Genomic DNA, 24856 nt, shown 5'->3' with positions numbered 1-24856 from the left:
GCTGCCCGAATTTCCCTTTGTAGACTTTTTCAGGGTTGGTATGATGGAGGCATAGCCTTACCCAACCTCCGCCTCTATTATTGGGTGTCGCAATTGGTGGCTGTTAACCGCTGGATTCATGGTTCGCCCCTGAATCCGGCCTTCCTCCTCGATAAATGTCAAACTGGACGAGAGGGGTATCTGGGGGCCCTGTACAGCAAACCGACTAAGAATAGGTATGTCGGACCCATGGCGCACATGGTCGCAATAAGGCATAGGGCCAACAAACGTCTGGGCTGGACGGACAGAATCACTAAGGCAACACCCTTGTGGTCATCACAGCGCCTGGGATCCCTTTGCTTCCTCCAGGGGTTCGACAAATGGGACACTATAGGGATTTCGGAAGTGGGGGACCTTCTTCATAAGGGTAAACTATTGACATTTAGTGACCTCCAGGCCAAATACTCCCTTGCACTCACTGAATCTTTCCGTTATATGCAAATCAAACACGCCATTATGGCCGCCATCCCGGACCTTACTTCCATACCTGCGACCTCCCCCCTGGAGGATCGGTTACTGTCCGAACCCCTCCCCGAGAAAGCCATCTCCTACACCTATCGAAAGGTTTGTAATAACCTCCCTGATCCATTTCAGTCATTGCGGACCAAGTGGGAAGTAGACCTGGGTCCCTTAGATGAGGAGGATTGGCGATCAGCCCTAATGTCCCCTAGAGAATCGGCTATTTGTCATAAGTTCAGGCTGATCCAATTGAAAATTCTACACAGGGCTTACATGTCCGCTCTTACATTGGCCAAAATCGGACGACGCCCTGATACACTGTGCCTGCGGGGATGTGGCCTACCTAGCACCTTCTATCACATCCTGTGGGACTGCCCTGTGGTGCAACAGTTCTGGAGTGGTACGGTCCAAAAGATGAGTAGGTCCCTGGGTAAGCCACTCTTACCATCACCTAGGGTATGTGTCCTCAACATATGGGGGGTACTGACTTGAATGACCTAGAACTTCAGTGGGCGGCGCTGGGTTTTCTGTTGGCTAAACGTTCCATTGCAATGAAGTGGGGCTCCCCGGGTGGGCCGTTGGTGGTGGGCTGGGTGGCTGAGATGGACCGCTGCATGATTGCTGAGAAAACTGTACACAAAATTAGAGGTTGCCCTAAGAAGTGGGACACGAAGTGGGGACACTGGAATAGATACCGTGGCGAACTCTGTGACTCACCTACCTCTGAACTGGCTATGTCCCGTGCTGGACCCATAAGTCGTATTTTGCGCTAATTTGGGCTTTGCTTGCTCCCTGTATCGTCCTACGAATACTGTATTACTGGTGACTGATTTTTTGACTCTGCTTTTTCTCCTCAATAAAATCTTATGTTAAAAAAAAAATAGCAACGATTTGTGTGGAGAAAAAGGAAGAACCTGACAATTATCGTACAATCTACACCTTACTCACCAAGGTATGAATTTTTCCCTAATGTCCGAATTACACCCTATATCACACCCAGGGGCCATGCTTGCCATCTGCGTAACGCTCAGTGGTCCAAGCGAACTAAACTGCAAACTGCTTTTCCTAGTTTGCCACACTACACATGCGGGGACTGAAGATCCAGTGTAGTCTCTTACCCTGTGATTCGTGGCCTCCTGACATACCTTCACCCTGTAGATTCAGCAGAATTTGTAATCAAATATGGCATCTGCTCACCAGCCTTGTTGCGCAGATGTAAATCCGTTCAGGCAGGGGTCCTTGTCCACCGGCAGCAGTCGGGTTTGATAAACCAATCTCTCCTGGTTGGCTCGCTAAAATGTTGCTTGGATATGAATTAACCTTGAAAAATTTAAAAGAAAAGAGGCGTTAAACAGGAACAAGTTGGTTTAATTAAACGCAGTGGCCGGGACGGCATCAACAGAGTTGTGTCTGAAGACAGTTTCAGTGTACAGAAGTTTTGGCCAGTAATATATACAGTTCTTGAGGTACAATAAAATGATTACACATTCTTCTAAAGCATGTAGATCAGGGCCTAGTCATGAACCATAAATACAACCATCTGATAAGGGGGACAGAGGTGGCTCTTAAACGCGTGGAGAGCTAGTGTGGGCCAGTGTGTATGTGTCCTGATGTCCGGCATGGGGAGTGTGTGATCACTGCATGTGGTTTGCATGCTGTGTTCTGATTGGCTGAGAGTTCCTAACTACATGTGGCATCTGACTTTGTGGTATTTTGGGAGCAAACGTCTTTGGCCCAATGTATTTTATTGGGGCCAATCTCCTCTGACCTCTTTGTGGTGTAACTGCTTGTCTTTGTGCTAAGTGTGACCCCACATGTACCTATCAATCGATAGTCTTGGTTTGGGTTGCAGGGCCTGTTTGACCACGTATCTCTGACTCGGGGTTGATGGGGAGCTCATCTTGGGTAAATTAGACAGCAACAAAACAATTTCATTATTACATGTACATATAACATGGCTGTCATTGATATCATATTTACCAACATTCTCATTATTATGCATACATTTGTCATAACGTACATCATTTTTACTAGTATTGACATTGCTATGCGAGCATAGATTATATTATACATTGACATTACATTTACTGGTATTGACGTTGTTATGCGTGCATATATCATGCGTACTTTGACATAGCATTCACCGATATTAACAACTCCATGCTATTCCTACACCACCCCACCATACACCACTCTCCTCTACCCCACTCTACTCCAGGCAACTCTAGTCAAGTCAAATACCTTTTTTCGGTTTCATTTGCTAAAACCATAAAAGCACAAGATAAAACACAGGATCAAATGTAAAGCGTATAATCCAAACAGTACTACAGCGCCAGGAAACCCATGGTGTCAGCGCGCTCTATAAATGTCACTTAATAATAATAAAAATAATAATAGTAATAATAATAAACAGTAACATACCTGGTTAAAGTGTATTATAAACAGTTTAAAAAGTTGTATATATGCACTTAAAAATATCTAATTACCAAAACACCACAAAAACACTTAAATACCTGCTAAAAAAACACTCTAGGTGATACAATAAAACCTTGCACTTAATCAAGTTATTAGTTGAACAGGCTAGTGGGGCATGGTAAAGTGCATAGTGCCAAAAATAGTTACAATGGTCAGGCAGGTTAGTCACAACACGCCCTAAGTCTGATGGTGGATTTTAATAAATTAAGCACATAAAAAATGGTATTACCTGTCAACATTTGAAGAAATGTAAATGCGGGCCGTGCTAGTATAAAATTGGCCTGTTTCAAAATAGGAATTAGTAAAGGATTTTCACAGTGTATCTTAAAATATCGTGAAATGAACCATGTCCTGCGGAGATGTACCATTGCAGCCGCAGGACGAAAGGTGTTGCCCTTTATTCTGACCCCTGGGATGGGCAAGCAGAAGGTGACAAAGATCGAACCGGAACCTGGTTAGGAGAAAACGGTCGTAAGAGTTTGTGAACCCCAGCAAGTACGGCTCTGCCATCAGGGCGGTCCATTACATTATGAAGTGACAGATGCTAGACATCAGAAGCTACATCGCCTCCCTTACCTTGGTCTGGCGTGCAATTAAGGCTGATTTGATGAGGGCTAAATCTTTCTTGCACATTGCATCGGGGATGGTGAAAAGATCTCCTCTTCCCAGACTCATGAGGCTCCTTTTTACATATTTGAGCCATGGTACCCTGGGTGTGAGATCAAGAGCCAGACAATCTTTTAAAATTGCTTTATTTAGCGTATCCCCTCCCTAACCCAGAATTTTAGCCAAAGAGACACTGGGCGAAATGCTATCAAATCAGAGATGTAGGGCATGCCTTGCTCCTCATGAGCAGTGAAAGAGGGGGTACCCTGGAGAATGGATAACAGGCGTCTCAGGAATTTGTTTGCTGCCATTTGAATATTGTTTGTGTCAGTGTACCACTAGATCTCACTGCCATTGATGGCCTTTGAGATACACTTAGCCCTGTAGAGCTTAAGAAGGGCACCCACCAGTCTTTTCCCCCCAGTCTGGCGGCGAAATTAAAAATTGCTGCAGTCTCCGTGATAAGGTAATTTCTCTTGCAAGTGAGTTGAGGCCCCCAATTCATTTTTTCATCTAAGAGTACCCCCATATAGGAGAACACACTCAACTTAGGAATCAGTGTAAGCCCTACCCTGAAGGCATACTGCCTACTGGTCCGAGCCCCTGCTTGCACAGTATATGATTTTGAATTATTGATCATCAGATCCAAGTCCCCGTAAATTGCGCAAATAAGGTTATAAGAGTTTGCAAACCCCGTTCAGTCCTGGCGTCATCTGCATATATCAGGACCAGGAGACCTCTCCGTCCTGCTTAAGGGAAATCAGCCTTGGTCTCCAAGAGGGTTTTCTTCAGGTTATTAATGTAGAGGTTGAATAAAAACGGGGCCAAAATACAACCCTGACGGACTCTGCCCCTGACTGGAAATGAGCACGATACATTCAAGCAGGCTGAATAACGCATGGCCGCCTTAGTGTCTCAATGGAGGTCGTATAGGAAGGAGACATTATCCCTTTCCACTCCTAAAGAAAAGGATCTGCCACAATTTACCTCTGTTCACGCAATCAAATGCGGAAGACAGGTCTACAAAGGCCAAAAAGATGGTAGCAGAGCGGGCTACTGTGTACTCATTCACTATCATAAAAAGATTTAGACATTGATCGGTCGTGGAGCGGCCAGAGCAGAAACAGTATTGGGCCTCCGACAAGATGTTATTGTCAAGAGCCCAAGACAATAACCTACCCAGCAAGGTGCGCCCGACCACTTTGACCACGGAGTCCAACAGGGATATAGGCCTGTAACATAGAGTACTACTGTCCCTATACCCCTTTGTAAAACCAGGACAACTATGGAGGTGACCCAAGAGACAGGAAGGCCAGCCCTTGCGGCTGCATTAATTACAGAGGTAAGTAATGGTCCACACCCGACAGATAAAGATCAGGATGGAATCTGTCAGTTCCTGGGGCCTTATTGCACGTCATGCCAGTGATGCCTCCCCTCACTTCATCTTCCGTTACAGATAGAGTTGTATTTTCAATTCCCTTCTCGAGTGGTAAAAACTGGGCAGAATCACCCTTAAACATGCCCTCAAAATGGCTGGCCCAGTCATTCTCTGGGATGTGTGCATCTATGACATTTGCGGCCTCTGATCTCAAAAAGGGGCTATTAATGATGCTCCAAAACTTGGTACTACACTTGATAGTTGTTGCGTCCATAAGCTTACCCCAAGTTTCCTCTTTGAAAGCCTCCTTACACTTACTAAGGGCTATCTTATATTGCTTCCTTCGAATTTTAACTAGGGAACTGTTCCTGGGGATGGCATGCAACGCTATTCTAAGCCTCCTAGCAACATGCGAACATTCAGGGTTAAACCATCTGGTTGTCCTTTCCTGTCGGACTTTGGGTGCAGGGACCGGTATAAGCTCAGCGACAGAACGGGAGATAGATTCAAAGGCATGGATGATGGACTCGTCCGGCTCTATCTCCGCATCCCGGCAAATCTGAATCTCACTCTGTCATTTCACCAAGAGGGACTCAAACAGGGCGCCTGAGGGAATCTGCGCCCGTTTGTGCCTTCTGCCTCCATTAGTGGGCCGAATAACCACTCTTACACTATTCTTCCGTTCCAGACCCAATATAGGCCAGTTAGCTTTAATACACAGCGGATTATGATCGGTGCGATTACTGGCTATTACTGAAAAGTAAACAATCAGGTAAAAAAGCGGGGTGGAAACTAAAATGAAATCTATAAAGGAGGGTCCACGACCTAGCCCCTTAAAAGTGGGAATTAGGTTTCTCCTATCTGGATCCAATCTACCCATAGTCGATTGCAGGTCCAGATCACAAACTAGGGAATTTAGTTCATCCTCCTGCCTACTATGTTCAAGATGTGCATCAGCAGCGCAAGGACAGGAGGAATCCTCAATACCCCCAAGACCCTGCCGCCTTAGGTCCCACAAGGATGAACGTTCAAATCCCCTAACAAAACTATATTACCGGTCTTACGGAGAGAGGCCTTAAAATTTGTCCGAAAAGTAGCTAATCGAGTAACATTACAAACCTCAGGAAGGGAAGATGTAATATTATAAAAGTTCAAGAGCAGTAATCAACACGACCCTAATGAGAATAATCAGATGTCAGTATGAACAGAAAGTGAAGGAGGCGACCTGCGTGAGTTAGAAATACAAAGGAGCAAGATTACAACCATCTGTATAGACTAAATCAATACAGAGGTGTATTGAACATCTAGCCGGCCTGATTAAGACGGACCGACAATACGATTCAGGAAGAGACCAGGACTCCATGCGGAGCTAGGTCTGCAAGAGGCCAACTCTCATCAGATGAAGGACATGTGGAAGGCCATCTCCAGGACTTTTAATTTGTGAACCCTGGGAGTTTACAAGCGGTGCAGCACTCACTGCAGAAAGAGGTGGGAGGACCTACAACACTAGACCAGCAAGTCAGCACTAGTACACTGGAACTGATTATAGACGGTGATCGCTACCCCACCCACTCTTGTGGACGTGGTGGGGGGCGGATGTTACCAGCCCGAGGTCTGACCGGGGTTTTTCAAGAATAGTACCCATGTCCTGATGAAGCCTTCTTCTTCTGGCTGAAACGCGAAATTTTCTAGCTATCGCGACAAGAATTTTAGATTCTATTAAGAACACGGAGGCGAGGATTATGCTTTCTCATTTCTTTACTGCAAAACACACAGCAGCCAATGAAAGTAAAACTACATTTGTAAAAAACCACAATACCCATGAGGCTTTGAACCACGCCTCCAGTATTACATCTATTCACAGCATGAACAAGCATACAAAGTAGAGAGACACTAATCCGGCCTCCTCTTTCTTTGCGCGAAGAAGTCCCATAAGAACAAACAAAGTCTGAAACTCTCAACGGAGAGATAAACAGTTCCTGTAAGAAATTCTCAACGGAGAACAATCCAAAACCAGCGAAGGCGTCCGCTTCCATCTTGAAGGCACAGCAACTTCGTCCGGAGAAGGCACTCAACTTTTGTTGGAATCATTTCCTATAACAGAAAAATAAGGTTGAGAAAGGGAGCCCAGAACTGCATTTCTCATTCGGTGGCCATAAAAGTTGTTAAACAACATAACATCAAACAACTTTACAGTTGCCTAACTGTCCCAACGGGTGGGATAATCCTCGCCTCCGTGTCCTTAATAGAATCTAAGATTATTGTCGCAATAGCTAGAAAATGTTGTATTCTATTGCAGGACTGGAGGCTTCTGATTATGCTGGTTCAAAGCTCATCAATCACAGCATCAGAAACATGAGGAATACGTTTGTAATAAAAAACTTTAAACATTGAATCTGACGACCAATCAGCTGCCTTAAGGATGTCCTCCAAGCGGGACCCTAATAAATAGGCTTTAGAAGCCATAGCTCCTCTAGCGTAGTGAGCGCCATAAACAGAAACATCAATGCCAGCTTCTGACATAATCCATCTGACCCACCTAGCTAGAGTAGCACCAGCGACTGGTTTGAATGGCTTTTGCACAGAAATCAACAACTGACCTAAGAGATCAACCCTGTGAGAAACAGGGGGGCATGGCCAGCAACATGGCCGAATAGGTTGTGCCTCTGCGGAGCTCCACCGCGCCTTTATTAATCCGACATTACTAACCGTCCACGGCCCCTGATTTGGACATCTGGGACATGTCCTGAGTCCCGTGCCGCAGGGAGCTCCGACTGAAGCCCGATTCCAGCGGGGCAGAGGCGCGGATCGCTGTGATTCGGCGCGTGGCCCCGGGCTGTGGTGACTGTGACCTGCTACACAAGATGGCGGCGCCCTGAGACTCGGCGCGGAGAAATAGGTCCGGCAAGGTCGGGACATCGGAGGAGTTGCCGGAAGGAGCGCTGGGGAAAATCGAGGCTTCAGGACAGGCTTCCCCCCCCTAAACACAATCATCTCTCACCCCGCAATCCGCCGGGAGGAGCTACTGAGGTCAGCATGGTGACCGACGGAGCTCGCCGCATTCGGGAGCGGAGGGGCGGACTGGAGAGCTGCGGAGGGGGGGGCCACAGCCTGCGGCGGTGCTCGACCAGGGGGGCCCAGCCACCCGACTCACCCCACTGGCGCCTGGCGGCCGGAGATACTGAGGCAGCCGGAGCGCATTGCATGAGGTAGGACTCGGCCAGGATGCCCGCGGGGCCCCATTCCACCGTGCCTCTCGCCCCAGTAGCAAGAGACGCTCCACTCGCCTGGCGGACCCTGGGGCTTGCTGTTGGAGGGCCCTGTGGCAGCGGGACTGAGCAACGACTGGCACTACAGGGGCCGGGGGGCTGCGGTCACACCATCGGACCTGCGGGGAGCCATTCGACCCCCCCCCTAACTTGGGACTTTGGACTTGTTGAGGGGGACCGCAATTAACAGCGGGGCCCCATGGAAACACCGGCGGACCCCCTCCCGTCCCCGCCGTCGGGCTCCGGCCAATGCTGGGGGATAGTTGAATCGCCAGGGGGGATCTACCGCACCCCCCTGGCACGAGTCACTCAGGCACAGGACCCCCCCACCCTGGAAGCGGTTGACCGGGGAGGCTCACATTGCTCCGCTGCTGCGGCCTGCCACACTAAGGACAGGGGCCTGGAGGTGGGAAACCCTCTTTACGACCCAAGAGACACCAGGATCCAACAGCAGACAGGTGGGCGCACCATGGGGAAGAAGGAGGCAGCCACTCGGACCCCGAGACAAGGTACCCTAGACCGTTATGCAACGGCCCCTCCTGCCGCAGAGTCGGAGGCCCAAGGACCGCGCTCGGACACGGCGCTCCTGATGAGTGCCATCCAGGCGTCACGAGACGACGTACAGGCGTCCAGGGACACTCTTGAAGTAAAGATTGGCGAAGTGGGATCGGAATTTACTCTGCAACGGCAGGACTTTCACAACTTGACGGAGAGGGTGACCATGGCAGAGACAAGGCTGGGAGAAGCGGAGGATACGCTCACCACACTTAATAGAGACATGGCGGACCTTCAGGTGTCTCACAAGCAACTCCAATGGAAGGTGGATGATGCAGAAAATAGGGCACGCCGCAACAACCTGCGCTTTGTGGGATTTAGGGAAGGAATCAAAGGGAACAACATGGCGGCCTTCCTCCATACATGGCTGCAGAAGACTCTCCCGACAGCACGCTTCTCCAACTGCTTTATCGTAGAGAGGGCGCACAGGGCTCTGCTGGCAAAGGCCCCGGAGGGGGCGAGACCCCGTCCTATTATTGCCCGATTCCTGAACTTTGCAGACCGATATCTCATCTTAAGAGAAGCCCGGAATATGGGTGAAATACGATTTGAAAACGCGATGATTTCGATCTTCCCAGACTACAGTCAAGAAGTCCAGAAACAGAGGCGCTCCTTTGACTCGGTGAAGGCAAAACTGAGGGACTTAAAAATACAATATATGCTGCTCTTCCCAGCAAAGCTAAAAGTCGTCTACAGGGAAAAGTCGTACTTCTTTACACACCTTGATGATGCGTGGCAGTGGTAGGAGGAGCGGCCCCTGCGGCAAGGAACGATGGAAGAGAGGCGGGAGATGCCAGATAGGCTGCGGTCCATGGAGGCCCCATGGGGACTACCGAAGGCACAGAGGTCGAGAGGTGTGAGGGGGCGCAGGAGGCTGACGACGACCCCGTATCCAAAGTGAACTCAGACCACCCACATGCGGAGACGCTCGGCCTCTCCGGAGGTCGGAGGAAATGCAGGGTCCAGATTTCGCTGCCTGGAAAGGTCCACCCGCTCGGAAGGAGAAGAGGACGCAGTCGGAAACACGTCTGGGGAAGTGGACAATGAAACGCAGTCTATGCATCCGCTGGTGGCAGTGATCCGTGAGATGGAACAAGATACAACCAGGGGGAACGCGACCTCACAGGACCTCACAGGACGCTACCCAGGACTTTCATTCGTGATTGTGGGGCAATATGGACATGAAGTTTCTGGCTCGGCTGGAATGCACGCAAGTTGATACACCCCTTACAAACTTTCTTAGTTCACGTTTTGCCCTCCTACACTTAATTCAGGTGGAAGGGAGTTTTGTTTGCTCTTGGACTACTGTCCGGGAGATGGGGTGCTAGGGGATCTTCAGGAGTGGGCGATAGACCTTCTCTACCCGAGAGTCCCTGACGATGCTGACAGCAGAGAAGGGGCTGGCGGGGGGGGGGGAGGTGGGGTGGGGGGAGGTGAGAGGGGTTTTTGAAGTTTCATGGTTGTGGGTTCTTGGGAGACTATGGTAGGTGGGATGGGGGAGGGGGGTGTTGGGGGAAGGGGGATTGGTTAAGCATGACATTTTGAGCGTATGCACACACGACCTAGCAACCCTACGTGCAGGACAATGGCCTTGATTGACCCTTAATACACGACATGAGGAGGGATAGCCCAGCGGGGGAGAGTGGGGCACCAGATGAGCTTCGGGTACTCACTTGGAATGTTAATGGCCTGGGCTGTAAGGTCAAGCGAGGGTTGGTAAATACCTAAGTGAAGTGATCTGGGGCTGAGGTTATACTACTGCAAGAGACACATCTACGGGGCACAAACTGCACCTTCTTGGCAAGAGGACGCTATAGAGTATTGGCTCATGCAGGCTTCACATCCGGCTCGAGAGGAGTCGCGATCCTAATTAAAAAATATCCACCCATGCGTATAGCACAGACCTGGATAGACTCACAAGGGACATACGTGGGGGTGCGGGGCTACTGGAATAGAAAGGAATAAACGTTCATATCAGCTTATGCCCCACCTAAACTCCAGGCAGCTACATTTAGGGGGGGTCGTTAACATACTTCTCAACACGGTGCACTGACATAATATCGACTCCAAAATATCGTTTGGACAGAATATCGAGGAAAAAATATCGTTTGGACAAAATATCGACTGGACAGAATATCGACAGCCAAAATATCGTTTTTAAGGTAAGTGCAGTAATATCGACTGTAAATAATATAGAAAGTGAAAATATGTAAGTATATACTATAGATAGTAAAATAAATTGTTTTTATTTTTAGGGTTCAGGGTCAGTTTTGGGTTTTTGGGTAAAGGGGTATTTTTAGGGTTCAGAGTCAGTTTTGGGTTTTTGGGTAAAGGGGTATTTTTAGGGTTCAGGGTCAGTTTTCAGTTTTTGGGTAAAGGGGTATTTTTAGGGTTCAGGGTCAGTTTTCAGTTTTTGGGTAAAGGGGTATTTTTAGGGTTCAGGGTCAGTTTTCAGTTTTTGGGTAAAGGGGTATTTTTAGGGTTCAGGGTCAGTTTTCAGTTTTTGGGTAAAGGGGTATTTTTAGGGTTCAGAGTCAGTTTTCAGTTTTTGGGTAAAGGGGTATTTTTAGGGTTCAGGGTCAGTTTTCAGTTTTTGGGTATTATTTTATTATATTTTATTACTATATATATATGTTTAATAAATATGAAATAAAAAAATATTTATTTAACTTTCATTAATTATTTAATTATTATAAGTTAATTTAAGTAATTTTAAGTATATTTTAGTAATTAATTATTAATATTAATTTAATTTAACACTGTTTTTAGTAAATACGATATTTTTTACAACTATATTTTTGTAAACGATATTTTGTACTCGATATTTTTGTACTTACCTGTTTGTACATACAAACTCGATATTTTTGCTGTAGATATTTTTTCCTCGATATTTTGGGTAGTCGATATTTTGGTAGTCGATATTCTTTCAGTGATCCTCTCAACACGTCTGGGAGGGGACTTCAACGACGTGATGGATTTGGGGGCGGACAGGACAGGAGACAGTGACAGGCTTGCTAGTCCGACTCTGCTGGCTGCCACAATGGAAACGGTAGGCCTGGTGGACGCGTGGCGGTGGCTGCATCCAGAGAGTAGGGAATACTCCTTTTTTTCATGGGCACATAAAGTGTACTCCCGCCTTGACTATATAGTCATGGCTAGACAGGCGCTGTGCATCACTGATGTGGCAGAATATTGGGCGATAGGCATCTCGGGCCACTCACCTCTGCTACTCAAGGTGGGAGGACGGAGAGGAGAATGGCACAAGGTTCTGCGATTGACGGCATGGGACCTCCAAAACGCCGACATACTGAGAGGCCTACGGGCTGATCTGAAGGTTTATGTCACAGAAAATGAGGGGACGGTGACCTCCAGGGTGACGCTATGGGAGGCGCTCAAAGTAGTAATGCGCGACAGGGCACATACTCGGTTGGCGGAAGATAAGAGAAAAGTGCAGGCAGGGGTACTAGCCTTGGAAGCCCAGATCCTTGCTTTAGAACAGGAGCACCTGACCACTAGAGACCTAGGAACGCTTAGAAAATTATCGGACGTACGGGTCCAATACAAACATCTGGTAACGGGTGAGGCGAAAGCACAGGCCCTGGCGACCCTACACTGCCTTTACGATGTGGGTGACAAGTCCGGGCGGCTCCTGCGTGGCTGATCAAGAAAGAGAGGGATGCGCGATGGGTTGAGAAGATGAGAGATGGCCAGGGAGGTTGGGCCCGAATGGATGACAAGATAGCCAACGCGTTTGCAGGCTAATATGGGGCCTTTTATTAGGCAAGGGCACTGGGGACAAGGGAAGACGCCATGCAATACATGGCGCATATCGAACGTCCGGCCCTGGAGGACGCAGATCAACAGGATCTTGAGGCAGACATAACATTGGAGGAAGTTAGAGAGGCTATGACTAAACTCCGGGCCGGGAAGGCGTCAGGCCCTAATGGTTTCCCAGTGGAATTTTTCAAAAAAATGGCGGATCTTCTGACCCGTCATTTACTAGGCTTGTTCGTAGACGCTGAATCGGAAGGGGCATTCCCGCTGGACCTCCGTCAGATTACGATTATCCCAATCTTTAAAGAAGGTAAGCTGCCCGATGAGTGCTCCTCTTATCGCCCCATTTCCCTCCTAAATGTGGAGGCAAAACTCTTTGCAACGATATTGGCCCTTCGCCTTCGGCAGGTGATTTCGGGACTGGTCCATCTAGACCAAACGGGGTTCCTCCCTGAAAGGGCGACTCGATACAACCTGAGGAGAACCCATAACTGGCTCATGGAGGTGAGCAACAGAGAGGATCCACACTGGTTCCTCTTACTTGATGCCGAGAAGGCTTTTGACGCGGTCCACTGGCCCTTTCTGGAGGGGGTGCTAGAACGCTTCGGTTTTGGACCCAAATTCAGGAAGAAGATTAGCCTGCTATACACTGACCCCAGGGCGAGAGTCCTGGTCAATGGTACAATGTCAGGGGACTTTCCTATACGGCGGGGTACCAGGCAGGGATGACCCCTGTCCCCACTGCTGTTCGCCCTTTCTATAGAGGTACTGGCGTGCGCAATCCGGCAAAACGAGAGCATCAGGGGGTTCAACTTACGGGCGTCGGACACGTCTGTAGAAAAACTTTCCCTGTATGCGGACGACGTCCTGCTATATATCACTGCACCGGAGACTACTATACCGGTGCTATTCTTAGAACTTGAACGATATGGGTCCCATGCAGGCTACCAGATCAATTGGCATAAATCTATATTGTATGATCCCCAAAGACGGGATGAGGGGCCCACGCTCCCAGAGCGGCTAAAAACGACCACGGAGGGGTTTACTTACCTCGGGGTGTTCATAACGACAGATAAGGCGCTCTCCTTTGAGAGGAATATTCGCCGAGTACTACGCAACTTTACTGAGGGCACGGCACGATGGAAACTACTTCCCCTGACGTTCTTGGGCCAGGCGGAAATGTTTAAAATGATTACGCTCCCACGGTTCCTGTATGCCTTCCAGATTGAATACTTTCCCATGCAGGTTAGGGTGTTTAAGGACATACAGGCGGAGCTCAGGACCTTTCTATGGCTGGGGAAGCACCAGTATAATGGGGGTATCTCCTTGCCCGACCTAGAGGCCTACTATTGGGCAGAGCACCTGGTCGCCATAAATGAATGGATGCACGCCCCTGCCACCCATCCCACTTTTGCATTAGAGAGAAATACCATGGATGCCCACACCTGCCTACATTATCTATACGGAGGTAGGGGAAGGGCTAGACTGCTACCTGCTACGAGACTCACATTAGGGATATGGACGAGGGCGAAGAAAGCTATAGGGTGGGAACGCAGACTAACAAAACAAACCCCACTGTGGTAATGCGCCTGGCTAAAGGAACTTAATAAATTAAAGGGATTCCGGAGTTGGGATGCCATTGGCATGTCGACTTTGGGCGATGTGATGAAACAAGGGGTACTACAATCGTTTCCCTCACTGCGCAAGGAATATGGACTCCACCACACACAGTACTTTAAATACATGCAACTACGACACGCATGGAGGGCGGAGGGGGCCTTGACAGAGGCGCTTCCAGAATACGCTCCTCTAGAGGGTCGTCTCTTACAGGAAAGGATCGCCGGTAAGGCAGTATCCCTTACATATAAAACATTAATGAATAACAGGCCGGACAGACTGGGGAACCTACGAACAACATGGGAGCGAGAGGTGGGCGACATGGATGAAGTAGACTGGGGTATGGTCCTAATGCATCCCAGGGAGGTGACAGTCAAATCCCGCCTACGGTTAATACAATTTAATGTCGTTCATAGGACCTATTATGACAGAGTGCGCCTACAGAAGATTGGGAGAATAACTGACCCGGGCTGTCTGAGATGTGGCACTGGCGTAGGAGACTTTTACCATACTATCTGGTCTTGCCCGAATATTCAACTCTTCTGGGGGGCGGTCCTGACAGAGCTGGGGAAAGTGCTGGAGACCACCATACCTTTGGATCCCAAAATTGCCCTACTGGGAATGACGAACGATGTGGATCTGGCCCGCCCCTTGCTGATCTTCCTGGTGCTGGCCCTGGTGGTGGCCAAGAGAGATGTGGCCCGGAAATGGGGGGCACTGTACACACCACAACTAGAAGAATGGAGAAGGGGGATGGACCTCTATATGGCCGCTGAGAGAGTAACATATAAGGCAAGGGGGTGCCCCAAGAAATTTGGCAAGGTGTGGGGTAAGTGGAGGCGCTATCATGGGCTGGATGGAGGGTTGTGAGATGCATGGGGGGTATGGGCTCTTACTCGTCAAGGAGCGGATTTGGATGAGGGGTCTAAGGCTGTTATGCGGATGGAGCTGGGTGAGAGGCCTAACTACACTATTGGACAATGCGAATTATGTTTTTGATCAAGGGGAGGGAAATGTGGATAGGGAGGCGGGGAGATGGGTGTGCTGCTCGACATTGACATGCTTGATGTTTGCTTTCATGATGATAAAAGCTAATAAAAATGTTTTTTTAAAACCTGTGAGAAACAGTACGTTCTTCATAACTTTTCAAACACTGCAAAACTCATAACTTGCTATTATGTGGGAAAGCAGGATACTCCACTGACCTAGACATGGTCTTAGTCCGTCTTGTGATTATGAAGGAGACACCCTGTGGAGAAAACATCCTACCAGCCAGATCTAAGGCTCTAACATCAGAAACTCTACGACATGATATGAGACAGAGCAACATAGTAAGCTTAGCAGAAAGCTGCTTCAAGGATAGATCACCATTATCGGGCCAGGATTCCCAAATAGTAAGAATTTTTGTAACATCCCATAAAGTGGAATACCTGGGCCGAGGGGGGTTAGCCACACGGACCCCTTTAAGTAATTTATAGACATGGGGATGCATCCCCACAGGCTTACCATCAACATGATCATGACCAGCAGAAATAGCAAACCTGAAATTATTAACCGACCTATAAGCAAGTCCAGATTCTGCACACTCAGACAAGAAATTCAACACCTCAGTTATAGATGATCCCACGGGATCCACCTGTTTTGAAAGGCACCAACCCACCCATCGCTTCCATGAAGCAGAATATCGTTTCCGGGTGGAAGGAGCCCACGCTCGTTGCATAAAGCTGGCAGCCGCCTCTGAAAGTCCTGCAATGCTCTCATGTCTCCGGAGAGCGTCCACACCATCAAGGTTAATTGGTTCTGCAGGACCAAGGGTTGGAATGACCCCACTGGGTCCTGGAGAAGCGTCTGGAATGTTGGGAGCTGGAAGGGGAGGTCCACAGACAACTCCAACAGTGTGGGAAAGCATGACTGAGTCGACCAAAACGGGGTCACCAACACTAGTGAAGCACCCTGGTGCCGGACAAAGGCCGCCACCCTCGGTATCAATGCAAACGGAGGAAAAGCATAATTCCTCTGTTGCTCCCAATGTTGCAGGAATGCATCAGTTCCCATCGCCATCGGGTCTGGTCTCCAACTGAAGAACCGGGGAAGCTGGGCATTGAGGCGAGAGGCAAACAGATCTATCTGGCAGGGGCCTCGCATACCCATGATCTGCGCAAAAAGCGAGAGAAGAAGTCTCCAATCGCTGAAGTTCCGAAGGAACCGGGAGTTCCAATCCGCCACCTGATTGAACTTCCCTGGAAGATACTCTGCCACTACAGAGATCTTGCGATCCAGGCAGAAATGCCAAAACTCCGTCACAATGTGTACTAACATGCGGGACCTCATCCCCCCTAGACAGTTGATGTATCTCACCACTGAGACATTGTCCATTCGAAGCAGTATGCAACAATTGCTCTTCAGCGGTGAGATAGACTTGATGGCAAAGGACCCTGCCAGCAACTCCAGACAATTTATGTGCAACTTTAGTTAGTCTGCTGACCATCATCCTCCTGTGGTAAACTCCCCACAGCGTGCGCCCCAACCCCACTGACTGGCGTCTGACTCGACAACCACATCCAGGGCGGTGCCGAAGATTGCTCGCCCATTCCAAGCTGTCATGTGCTCCAGCCACCATTGAAGCTCTTGCCGAGCTTCTGGAGAGAGGGGAATGAGATGGTCGTAATGATACTTCTTCCTTAGATAAAAAAAATTCAGTCTCTGAAGGGCCCTGTAGTATAATGGTCCTGGGAAGATAGCCTGGATCGAGGAGGCCAGGAGACCCACAATTCTCACCAGAACCCGCAAGGAAATCATCTCCTTGGCTAAGGTGGTTCTGATTTCCCTCTTTATGGACCTGATTTTGCTCACTGGAAGAAGGAGTTGTGCAGATACTGAATCTATCATGAAACCCAGAAATTCCATCTGTTGGCTTGGTAACATCACAGATTTCTTGGCATTGATAACAAACCCCAGATTCTGTAACAGGGACGTCGTCCACTCCAGATGAGTGAGGAGGAGATCCCGATACTGTGCCAGAATCAGCATGTCGTCTAGATACACAATGAGACGCACCCCCATCTCTCGGAGGCGAGAGGCCACTGGTTTGAGGAGTTTGGTGAACACCCACGGTGCTGAGGAGAGGCCAAAGGGGAGTGAACGATACCGGTACCATTTCCCTTTCCATGGAAACTGCAAGAACTTTTGATGTGAGGGGCAAATAGGGACCGTGAGGTAAGCATCTTTTAAGTCTAGGCGGACCATCCAATCTTTCTCCAACAGGAGATCCTGCAAGAGGTGAATACCCTCCATCTTGAAGTGACAATACACTACAAAGGGATTGTAATCTCTTAAATTTAAGACAAGGCGCTGGCCGACACCTTTTTTCTGCACCAGAAAGACGTTGCTGCAAAAACCTTCTGGAATGAAGGGTCCTACAGCAATAGCCTGTTTGGCCAACAACTCTTCCAGTTCTGAGTCTATAAAACTCTGTTCTAGATGGGTAAAATGGAGAGGCTGAGGAGGAAACGCCTGACGGGGACACTCTAGCATCTCTATCTGGTAGCCCTGCACGGTCTGAAGGACCCAAATATCCGAAGTGAGGTTCTCCCAATTCATCACAAAGTGTCGCAACCTGCCCCCAAGAGAAAAGACAGGACCCACAGGACTTACCAGAGAACTGATTGTCGAAATTTTTGTAGCCTCGGTTGACACCCCGATTAAAGCGGCCTCTGTAGCCGTGGGATCTGGACGGGTAAAAACCGGCCTGGTCGGGCTCCTGGGTATACCCTCTGCCACGTCGGGGGCGTATCCTCTCTGAGGACTGGTATTGGAGAAGCGGCCGGTCGAGCGTCCTCTGCCACGCCCGGCCCTTCCAGAGACCGAATGTAAGACCCTCTTCAGTGAGGCTTGAGATTTATCAAGGGACGCAAAGGTACTAACAAATGCTGCAATATCTTTTACAAATTTGTCTTCAAACAACTGTCCTTCAGCCAAAGGTCCCAGCTCCGATGAGGCCAGCTCCACTAACTGTGGATCAATCCGAAGTAGAACAGATTTCCTTCTCTCAGAGGCAAGGGCGCAGTTAGCGTTGCCAAGCATGCAGGTAGCACATTGCACCCAACCAGCCAGAACCTCGGGGTGGATGGAGGCGCCGGTCTCCTGAGCTTGGAGGGCCAACTCAAGTATTTTTGCCAAAGGGCCCGAAGGGTCAAGGACCTTGTCCTAGCACGCCCTAAGCGTGCGATCAATCCCCTTCTTGGGGTCCTTCTTGTATTTCTTAAGGAAGGTGGTCATGGAAGTGTCGATGTCGGGAGTAATGGCCACCTTGTGGGCTAGGTCTGGGCATGGGCATTCTGACTTTAGGCGGGCCCTAACCTCCTTGCCAAAGGCCTTGCGCAGGTGAGTTTCTAAGTATCCTGCCACAGCCGGGGGTGGAACCCAATCAGAGGATCTGGGATGGACTATGTCCGAAGGGTCAAACATGAAGGTGGACGGGGTTACAGGGGAGGAGGAATGCTTGCGCTTTTTTGCGCGTTTACGCGCTTTGGACGCTTGGGAAGAGTCTGTATCCGTATCGATATCGGTAGTGGTATCCACCACAGGGATAGGTGAAGAGTGAGGCAGGGAAAGGGGCGTGACGACCTCTTTGGCACTTTCTTTAGCTTTGTAAAGCTTAGAATAGGAATGGACATGAGGCCAAGAGGAGCCAGAAGGGTCACTGGGGCTGGGAACCGGGGGCTGGGTAGAACCAGATGGAGGGGGGTCTTTTGGGCCAGGAGGGACACGCAATTCCAATTTCTGGGTCAAGGGCAACAAGGCAGAAGATAAGGCTTTATCTAGTTTAGCGTCAAGCTTCTTATCAATAAGGTCCTCCATGGACTCGTCATTGTAATACTCTTCGTCACCCTGTTCACCGACAGCGTCAACCTCCTCCTGATAGTAATCAAGCTCTGCCATCTTCAAAAAAAAATCCCGAGAGGGAAGCTTAATTATCAGCCCTAGGAAGAGCGTCGGTTGGGAGAGTGCCTGACGCAGGAGCCAAAAAACGAACAATAATACAAGTCTGTAACACAGCCCACAGTCTCTTCAGTCCTATTCTAGGACTAATGGAGGGAGAAAAAGGCCCCAAACTGCAATCAGCAGAGAGGCCGTCCAAAAATTAAAGTGTCTGAGGTTCTGGCAACTCAGGGGTTAATTCAGTGCATCAGCCCGATAATCGTCCTTAGAAAGCTGCCTGCACGATGTTTAATGGCCCCGATTGGCTCCTGGCCGCGCTGCGGTATCCCCTCTTCAGCCTGGGGCAAGGCGTCTTTTGTTCGGCACTATACTAGGGTTGCACGCGTCTGAAGACGCGCGCGAGCCCTGGAGACGTACGCAGGGTGCCCGCGAAGGCCCTGACGTACACTCCCTCCCAGAGGTGGGGGCCAAGCTCCTCCGGCTCGCGACCGCGAGCGCTGAAGCAGCGGTGCAGCAGCCGGAGGAGACTACGGGATCCTACAGCACTGCACGCGCTGAAAGCGGGGCACAGCAGGGAGCGGAGCCGGCTCGGAGAAGCCGCGCTCCGGTCACAAGCTCAAGGGAGCGCGCGGCGTCCTAAAAGGAAAAACATCAAATAAGCCCCACAAAAATTTAATAATTACATGACATGTAGTACAAATCAGTACAATGCAATAAATATATAATGCAAATAACGCAATGCACTAATATCAAAGTAAGAGGCATATAGAGTAGAGAGGCACTTATCTGGGCTGCGGAGCAGCAAAGAAAGAGGAGGCCGGATTAGTGTCTCTCTACTTTGTATGCTTGTTCATGCTGTGATTGGATGTAATACTGGAGGCGTGGTTCAAAGCCTCATGGGTATTGTGTTTTTTTTACAAATGTAGTTTTACTTTCATTGGCTGCTGTGTTTTGCAGTAAAGAAATGAGAAAGCATAATCAGAAGCCTCCAGTCCTGCCATAGAATTCCCTCTCGATGGAGGACAATCGTTGCTTGAATGGTCCTAATTTCGAGTCCAAACCATCAAAAAGGGACCCCACACATGCTTCCAGCATGGCTGCCAGTTCGTCTTTCGAGACCAGAACTGCGCCCTGAGCACTGGGAGTCGGGTATCTACTTTAGGGTGAACACTTCTGCTGGGCCCCAAATCGGATCCCCACCTCGAGGCCGCCCCTCTTGCACATCAACTTAAGAAGTTTGATTTTGAGCAGGTACTGAAATTGACTGTCCCCTGCCGGTCCACCCCTCGGTGACGTGAGATTCATCTCTCCTATAATTACTTGATCCTTGGTCTTCATGGATGAGGGAGATAAAGAAGGGACTATCAACTCTGCCACCTCCGGGGTGAACTGTAAACCACAAGCAGGGACTGAGACGAGGGATACAGTTGGTACACCGGAGACCGTAAGGGCCGACAAGTCACCAGTTCAATTTCTTTATTGAGGACCCCCGCTGCTCTCTGTAGGAAACAGTCCATGGTTGTGATAGCTTGAGCTGCCTGGATTACTGCAGCTGCCTTACAATTCCCCATGACTCCCAGCTATATAGGGCGAGTGGTAATGAAGCTGGACAGTGCTACATAAATTAGACAGCTTCCTAAAAATAGTGTCCTTGGCACGGCTTTGGCTAAAGATAAACTAATTTCGCAGAATGTTCTATTGAACAATAAAAGGGTGCCAGAAACAGGAGGATGTGGTCAAGATGTTAGAAAATATACCCAGACGTTCCTAATTGAGAGGAGTGGGCATCGAGGACCTCTTAAATCCTCTTAAGTCCTCTGACCCTTCCTCCACCGTCTACCCATTACTGACAAAAAATCCACACTTGTTAAGAGTGATGGTAGGGCCCCCAGAGGGCTTACCTTGTAGGTGAGCGTTCTGTTAGCCCTGGACCAAATGGAGACCATTCTGTTTACGTCAGGGACCTGGATTACTGTTCTCTGTTGCCCAAAGATGAAATGAGGTGTAGCATGATGGGGGAGACCCCAGAAGACAAATCCAGGAGGGGGGGGGGGGCAGCCCAGCCTCCTCCTGGCTCTGAAAGGCGCAGATGGGCCTGCCCTCGGCCTGGGCTTTGCCTGGGCACGCGTCCCGCGCTGCAGGAGCCCTGAACGGCTTTAGACGCCTCCTGGCGAGGCATCGGCGGCGTCACTGCCGTGGTGCTGGGTGGGGGTTTGGGGTTTCTGCTCCCCCTGTCCATGTGTCAGGCCCACTCTACTCCAGGGTCGGACTGGGAAACAAAATAGGCCCAGGTATCAGATTAAAAGTGGTCCCCCTTAGTGACTCGGATAGCTAAAACAATTATCAACATTTACAATTCTGGGCACCTTCAAACTTGTAAAGACATACTGTATTGGTGTTTTGCACAGTAATGTGAGACTGTATGAATTTGTGCTTACTACAGGCAATGTGTGAGATAATATTAGAGAAAACAACAGTGAAAACTGGCCCACAAATAGCCAAAAGGAGGGCACACAAACTGTCTTGTCTGACCAGCCCTTCGGGCACTGCCTAATTGCCCCATAGGTCAGTCCAACCCTGCTTTACTCAACTCTACTCCACCCCACTTCACACTACCCCACTCTATGCTATGCCATTCAACTCCACGCCACTCTAATCGGCACTCTGTGCCTCTTCCACTGTACTCTATGCCACAACACTCTACTCCTCTATGCCACTCTACTCTATACCACTCTACTCTGTGCCATGGTATTCTACTCTACGTCTCTCTACTCCATACCACTCTACTCTACCCCACACTGCTGTACTACATGGCTGAAAGACATTGGCAAAGACAAAAGCTGTACTTAGGTAAGACCTTTGGACGTTGCCAACTCTTGTGTGTGTTGCTTACCCTGTTGTTATTTGCCTCTTAACCCCCTTAACACGCAATTGTTGGTTGCCCCGCCCCCTCCCCAAAACAGCTCTTTGATGGCCAAGTCAAACCGCTTTTTTTTATTTTTCACCTAGGCAGCGCTTGGGCTGTCTCTTCAAGACATGCTGTGTTCAGGATATGTACATGGGCTAGAAGCCAACTGGCTGCTAGGACCAAGGTGTGCACTACTTGTGCTTGTTATACAAACATTTCAAAACAAATCAACAATACATTTTCTTCTTATGCATTAGTTTTAATGCATGGATTAATTGAGCTGCTTGTATAATTTTTTATGTTAATGCAGATTCAGTTGCAATGTATTAGTTGAGAATTATGAAAATAATTTTCACTGTTTCTTTTGATTAAGGAAGAATGCATTAAAAATAATGTTGAAGGAGAAAAATTACTGTTGATTTGTTATGAAATGTTTATATAACAAGCACAAGTAGTGCACACGTTTGTCCTAGCAACTGGTTGGCTTCAAGTCCCGTCCCATGTACATGTCTCACTGTGTAAGGTAAACACAAGGAAGGGTGAAGCCCACGGATCAAAAAACCCAGGTTTATTAATAGATTACGTTTCTTTAAAAGGAGTGCACGATCTACCCGCATTTTCGTGTTTAGGATATGGGCATGAAGCTCTGCCTACCTTCTGGCCATCTTTTTTTTTTTTTTTTTTTTTGTTTTTTTTGTTCAGGTCCTCTTTTTTATTGAATAAACATATCATGTAACATATGGGGTAGACCAGCCAATGATTTTGTCCAATACAATGGACTTCTTCAGGGCTGTAGAATAACAGATATTAAGAAAATGTCCAGAGCACCACCTAAGAAGACAATTTGAATGTCGGTCATTCGAATGGGTCCATACAGGTAAGTTCAAAAGCATTCAGCAAAGGGTATGCATAGACATATGTTTGGTTCAATTAATTTTATTCCAATTGATTGATTAAAGACTGCCGACACGTGTTTCTTTGCACTCGACGACTTTTTCAAGGATGCAAATTTAGATAAAAAAAGTATTGAACATTCTATCTCACCAACATGATCAAGTATAACAAACACAAAGTGTAATTCTATTACATTAACAAAATAATAAAGTTCATAGACAGACTGAATCACAAATTTTCAGAATGTGATTTACCCGCAGCACATGTGCTAATTGCTAATTTGTTACAATGAGACAAAAAAGAAAAAGTAAGAGTAAGAGATATGTAGCCCATATATGTGTAAAACCAAAGGAAAAGAGAAACGTGGAGATGGTAAGCTAACACCCCTAGTGTTGTGACTATAAAGAACAAGTAGATTCCGTGTTATCCAAGACAAATCAAATAATATTTACACTAGTAACACCAAAGTATCATGCAGAACAGAGAGAAGATTAAATAAAGTTTAACTCCTATACCCGAGATTGCTGGGATTAAGAAAGACAGTAAATCCCACACATTTGTATAAAGACGCACAGAGAAACTACATTGTATAAGTCTGGTCAAGCGAAACAACGAATCGTGTCAAGATTTTAGTCCCAATAGCCATCCCAATTATATAACCATAGAAAAATGTAGCTCTAGAAACATATGACAGTTATTAAAGCATGTAAGTGTTCCTGTTAGTGTAAAAACATACTAGTATTTTTTTTTTATTTTCTTTTTTTTAAACCTTTATTCAGCTTAGGAACAGTACACAGCGTCTGCCTACAACCACTACGGGCCGGCCGCCATGACATACAGAAACAATACAGGTCATCGTAATAGGCGGAAAGCTAAAACAATAGTGCTACAGCGCATCAATAGCAAACGTAAGAAGGATCATGCAGGTTTCATTTTCTCAAAGTTAAAGAGGATCGTACGTTTAGATCAGAGCCGAGAAGGGCGGGCCCCACGACATAATATCAAGCAAGGGACCGCAACAATTAAAGTCATGCATAAAACATTGCCAACGGCATACCCGAACAATATGTCACATTCCGCGCCCTGTGGGCCACCCAAGCGACATATAACTTCAGGATAGTGAGCAAACGAAGCCACAAAAGTGGAACAGGGAAGGGCACATTTTATAGCAGGAAGAAAGGATCCGGCGTCATACAACAATGTGACCGATACGGGGAACAAGCCGCGTAGGAGGAAAGCACTCACCACAATTTCGTCAGGAAGAGCAGGCAGGAGAGGCATACAGGCAACAGTCACATACTGTCAGCAACGCCGGACACACAAAATATCAAAAGCCTTGCGAACCTCAGAGGCACAAAGTGTAAAACCCACCCAAAAGGAACACCACCCAGCCCCGGGCCCCATCCAAACACACGGGAATAAGAAAAATACAAAAAAGGGGAAAAACGAAGGAAGAAAAAGGAGACAGCAAAGAGCAAAAGAAAAAAGAGGGCCATAGGAACATAAAACAATACATAACAACATCCCCCCACCCTGCACCACTGCGTGTGACTACGGCCCACCCCCCGGCAGCGTGCCTGTCGCCCATGGAAACCCGAAATATAGGGAACAAAAGAAGAAGAAAAAGAAAAGAAAAATTATTACACACAAGTGAAACCGGAGGAGGGCCAAATTAACGCCGCTCAAAAGCGACCAACAGGATACTCGCGGCCGCCCAACCCATGAACCCCAATGAAAAACAGATCCAGCGTCCAGGTCCCCCGTCTAAACATCACAGTCCCAGTAAACAAACAGCAGAAAACTAAGTGAAAAGGATTGTCAACCTTGTCCCTGACGATCCAACGTGGCAGCAAAAGTCGAAAAGAAAACCGCCCACCAGAGTAACTGGAACCGCTGCAAATGCCATGGCCGGACAGGGCATCGTACACAAAGGTCAGTCCA

At 48.2% G+C, this 24856-nt stretch overlaps 1 protein-coding gene across 1 annotated transcript in view; it reads right to left on the bottom strand.

Moving 5' to 3' along the window:
• The window catches only part of LOC144783266 (uncharacterized), a 131600-nt gene that overhangs the window by 65858 nt on the left and 40886 nt on the right, over positions 1–24856 (bottom strand). The window contains exon 2 of the mRNA XM_078662332.1: positions 1696–1818. The gene's annotated coding sequence lies outside the window, so the exon portion shown is untranslated. The remainder of the gene's footprint in view (positions 1–1695; positions 1819–24856) is intronic.

Source organism: Lissotriton helveticus, chromosome 9, assembly GCF_964261635.1.
Source record: "Lissotriton helveticus chromosome 9, aLisHel1.1, whole genome shotgun sequence".
Lineage (NCBI taxonomy): Eukaryota > Metazoa > Chordata > Amphibia > Caudata > Salamandridae > Lissotriton > Lissotriton helveticus.
Note: the sequence above shows the minus strand (reverse complement) of the source record. Positions and strands in the feature narration are given on the sequence as shown.